Source organism: Choristoneura fumiferana, unplaced genomic scaffold (genome assembly GCF_025370935.1).
Source record: "Choristoneura fumiferana unplaced genomic scaffold, NRCan_CFum_1 Sck3bRy_57;HRSCAF=227_pilon, whole genome shotgun sequence".
NCBI classification, from domain to species: Eukaryota; Metazoa; Arthropoda; class Insecta; order Lepidoptera; family Tortricidae; genus Choristoneura; species Choristoneura fumiferana.
Window position 1 is genome coordinate 31,617 of NW_027413043.1, and position 5,366 is coordinate 36,982.

Below are 5,366 nucleotides of genomic sequence, written 5' to 3' on the forward strand. Positions count from 1 at the left end.
GTTTGTAGCGAAGCTTACCCAAAATTCAATGAACCTCGGGCAAGCCCCACAACACAACACTTATGTGCAATGCACTATAAATGAAACGTATAATTTTGAGATATGATTAATAAAGATTTAATGTAAAAAAAATCAGCCGATGAAATAACAGAGTAGTATTAACGGGTCGTCATATTGTTTTGCCAAAAGATTACCGAAATCATGGAGGCCTTCGTGGGCTTTTAGAATTTTGAAAAATATAGTACAAAATATATATGGAATGGGCAAATAAACTATGCAAGTAGTTTTCGAAATTACTAAATAATTCGCGATACTTTAGAGCGTAACACCAAGTAGGATCTTATGCGCATAAAATTCTATTAACAGTAGAAAAGAGTTCCGAACGTGTTTGCTTAAGACTACGATATAAAACTGAAGCGAAAAGTTAGAAAAACATAGAATACTTTTAAAAAAAATGTGAAACTACTGAAATTTTAAAATAGTTCGCCGTTATAAGCCAAAAAATAAAGTTTTTAGTAAGAAACTCCAAAAGTTTGTGACAATCTTCACGTGGTCTTTGTTGTTGGTGTGGAGCGGTTCCCCTGTCACTGGATGCAGGCAACAATCCCGACACCGAAGCGATGACAAATTATGCCCACAATCGTGTGCGGAGCGCAGTACGATGTCCACAAAAATCCACACCGTAAGGTGGGAGCTGAAAAGATAAAAGAGACTAAGAATTCATTCAAACCATGAGCCCTAACAAAACCTAAATTCGCTACAAAACAGAAAAAACTTACCCGAAACTGGCAAAAACAGATCCGGCTTTTAATAAAAGGGAGGCGACTACGAGCCACCAGCTCGCAGCAGTTGGAGAAACAATCAATTCGCCAGGTTATAATAATTAACACTTTAGAACACCATTATAATTGTCACATAAAAGAAATCCCAGGAATATTAAACCAAAATATTAATCCAAGGCACTATTGCCAAAAATCATCCACGGGAAAACACATTTGACAAACCAAATTTTCGCGTCCTCTGTTCCACGTTTCCAGGATACCAATTCAAACCTTTAAAAAAAATCAAGAAGTGAACCGCAACTAAACGACCAAAACGTATAAGCAAAAATAGGTTAACACTCAATTTCAAAAAAGAAGGTTAGATTGCATGCAGCAGATTTATGCTGCAGTTATCCCCCTACTAAAATAAAAAACTTTAAACCAACCAAAAGAATCAGACTGTATAATAATTCTAACCGAAAACCACCATACCGAAATTAACGCCTAAAGCTAAAATTTGAAGCATTAAATAAAAACTAAAACAACCAAAAAGAACGACGACAACCCTAATACTACCCTACCGTACAAACGATAAGTAAACCCTAAACCAAGTACGACGAAACTTAAAACGACTAGGTGACAACCCTAATGTGAAAGACAAACAGAAACCACGATAACACTGAGACTACCTTAGCCAAACGAAAAACTAACTTATTCACTAATATAGCAACCGCTAATATACAACCCGAAAGAGTCCACTAATCCTATTTGGTGTCAACAGAAACCAAGACTAAACCTAAAAGAAACCTACCTAAAAACTATACACCAGTGTAGAACTAATCACTGATTAGAGCAGCTTTACGACCCACTGCCTAACCGTTGATTGTCCCCACAACTATACCCCCAGCTAAAAACCTTTTTTACAACACTAAAAGCTAACTCACAAGACAACAAACCTAACACAGACAATAATTATCAGACAGAATCAATAATTAAATAACAAACTATAATACAACAAGGTCTAGATTCACTGAAACTCGACGAAAAGTCAAACAGCGATAGAATAAGTTTACAAACTACTATGTACATCCAAACACCTAGGCTTTAGACACCTTGCTAAAACGATAGGGGAACACGGAAACTACGTTCGAAATTTTTAAAAATTAATAATTTGTTTCGACCACAAAAACAATTGAACTACGCCAGCCCATCGGCGTAGAACAGTGCAGGGCCGTAATTGGGTGTATCCTTTTTTACGCCTAGATCAAAGAAAATGTAAGTTGCATATATTGGACACAACTGATGAACACACAAACATACATAAAGATATAAAGTAGATATAAATAAAAAAACTGAAACGTACAAAGGGTGTTCACAGATCTAAGGAAAGAATAATATACCTGAATCATAGTACCCAAAATGCACCAACACTGTTACAAAATTTAATAAAACGACATTATAATAACCTAAAAAAATGTATATCAGGGAGAAACTAACCGAATTGAACCCGCTAAAACAACAGGGCAGATAGAATGCCAAATTAGAATTTAGAAAAGGCCAATTTAGAAAACCGCAGAGGTAGTTCGAATTATTTCAAGATATCCTTGATGTGATACCTCCCAATACAGGGCGAGTCCATATCCGATAATTCGTAAACCTGTGGGGAAATAACGTTTGAAACACGACAACATATAAATCGTGGAGCGAATTTACCACCACCATGGGTATCTGGATTTGAACGAGAGAAATTTCTCCGCCATACAATATCGCCAACATTTAATCTAATAGAATTCCTACGCGAATTATAACGTCTGGCATTGCGCTGAAATCCTAAAACGAGAGCGTCTTCAACTTTAGCGTAAATCTCACGTAGAGTCATTAGATTAGTTGCACGTTCGTCCCGACTGTCAACTAAACTTGAGTCTCTAGTCTGAACGTTTGAACGTGGGTTAACCATATCGACTTCACGTCCGTATATTAGGAAATTAGGCGTATACCCTGTAGCTAAATTGATACAAGAGTTGAGATATAAGGCGACCTTAGGAAGACATCTAGCCCAAGAACGGCGATCGTTATCGACCAAGATACTTAACGCCACTACCACGGATTGATTGTAACGTTCAACAACGCTTGCGTTTGGACTATAATATGGTGTGAAGCAAGGTTCGGGTATACCGTATGATGCCAAAAATCTCCTGAAAGCAACACTCTGAAAAACACTGGCGTTATCGCATAAAACGTGAGCAGGCCTACCGTAACGCAGGAAAACCTCTGATTCTAACGCCGAAGAAATTGAGGCAGCGTCGAATCTTTTCAAGGGGACTAACCAAACAAACTTTGAAAAGACATCGACCATAGAAAGGATATAACGATAGCCATAGAATGCAACAGGGAGTGGGCCGATAAGGTCGATCGATAGTAAATCCATAGGAGCGGAAACTTGCCTTGGATATAACATCTGACCGCGTGGCTGGGTATTCGCAATCTTGTAAGCTTTACAAACAGCACAACCAGAAATAACTGATGAAATATCTCGAAACATATTAGGCCAGTAATATAATTCCCTAGCCTTGAGATAGGTCTTCATCACACCGGGATGGATATTAGGGAACGAATCATGTAACTCGTTGATCGCATCTGCTGTCTTCTCAGTAGGCAAAACAATACGCCACTGATTAGGTCTTAAAGGATTATCGACAGGCATCCTGCGTACAAGAACACCATCATTTATACTGTAAGCTTGAAACATTTGAGGAGTTTCTAAAACACCGCGATAAATTTTTCTATACCATTGATCTGAAGTAGAGTCCGGCCCTTGATCAAATGAAATAAGATTAATGTGCTGACGAGACAAAGCGTCCGGAACGACATTCAAAGTACCCGGTTTGTGTTGAACTTCGAAGTTATATTGAGATATAAGGGTTGCCCAACGTGCTAGTCGCCCAGTGGGGTTATCAAGGGTAAGTAACCACTTCAACGCTATATGGTCGGTCACAATGGTAAATTTCATACCATCGAGATATCCACGGAAATGTTTAATAGATTCTAAAACAGCGAGAAGTTCACGCTCAGTTGTGCTATAATTGCGCTCAGACTTTGTGAAGAGACGTGAATAATACGCAATTGGATGTTCAACGCCATCTAACGACTGTGCTAGTACTGAGCCAAGACCAACTGACGAAGCGTCGCATTGAAGAATAAAAGGCTTAGTGAAATCGGGACATGCCATAACGGGCGAATCCATCAGAGCCTTTTTGAGGTTGATAAACGCAGCAGAAGCAGCCTCATTCCAATCGATGATATCACGACCTTTTTTCTTCCCTAAAAGAGCAGTCATAGGAGCAATTATCGATGAAAAATTATTGACGAAGCGCCTATAATATGAGCACATTCCTATAAACGCACGAAGTGATTTGGCAGAAGTTGGGGTCGGATAATCCCTGATAGATTCTAGCTTCTTGGGGTCGGTTTGTAGACCATTCTCATTTACTATATAACCAAGATATCTGAGCTCTGGTTTACAAAATTCGCACTTTTTCAAGTTAACTGTGAGACCAGCTTGAGTAAGCCTTTCTAATACTTTACGTAACAAGCGGAGATGACTCTGGAAGTCACGAGAAACCAGGATCAGATCGTCTACATAGCCGAATACGAAGTCCTCAGATTCTGGAGTAAATTCAAAATTAACGATTTTATCAGTCAGCCTTTGCATTTCGGATGCGGCGTTGGTCAGCCCAAAGGGCATGCGCACGAACTCGAATAAACCGCGTTGCGGAACTATAAAAGCCGTCTTTTCGCAACTGGAACGATCCGCCAAGGGAATCTGCCAAAAGGCACTTCTAAAATCTAAGGAAGTCAAATATTTCGCTCCGCGTAAATTATCCAGAATTTCCTGAATGCGGGGTAAGGGATACGAGTCACGTACAGTTACAGCGTTTAATTTCCTACTGTCTACACAAAATCTCACGGAACCATCCTTCTTGGTTACCATGACCACTGGACTAGCCCACGGCGAATGGGACGGACGAATAACTCCCATCTCTAACATTTTATCAATCTCTTCATTGAGTAATTTGAGTTTAACAGGTGACGTAGGATAAGCGCGTTGTCGAATCGGTGATCCAACTGTTTCTATCTTATGAGAAAGCCAGGTGGTACATCCTAATCCCTTAACATCCGAAGATATCTCCTTGAACTCATCGATCACGGTTTGCAGTTGAGATTCTTGTTCAGATGACAAAGTACATCGTGGTTGAATGAAACGAACCTCGTTAACAGTTGGGAATGACTGACTGTAACCGGCCGCGGAATGAACAAATCACCAGAAAATTCCTGTTCAAAAGCTCTACTTAATACGGACGTAAGACCAAATTTATTCCAAAATTCGATCCCTAAAATGAATAAAGTTGGTAAATTCCTACCAACCAGACATGAATGGAACACAATCGATCCATTAAAATGAATGGGAAGGTCTGCGCCACCCAGTATCTCAATCGGAGAATTATCCGCTGAAACCACAGACGGACGAATCTTCGTGCAAAAAGTGATACCTAAATCAGCCAAAAGCGAAACATCAACTAAAGAAGTTTGAGCTCCAGAATCTAA

At 39.4% G+C, this 5,366-nt stretch overlaps 1 long non-coding RNA gene across 1 annotated transcript; it reads right to left on the minus strand.

The window, feature by feature from the left end:
* Positions 1-101: 101 nt before the first annotated feature.
* Positions 102-5,032, minus strand: LOC141445212 (uncharacterized). Its single transcript, XR_012453297.1, has 2 exons — positions 780-5,032; positions 102-694 (listed from the first exon to the last, which is right to left on the minus strand). It is a non-coding gene; the product is annotated as an uncharacterized lncRNA (long non-coding RNA).
* Between the last annotated feature and the right edge of the window lie 334 nt (positions 5,033-5,366).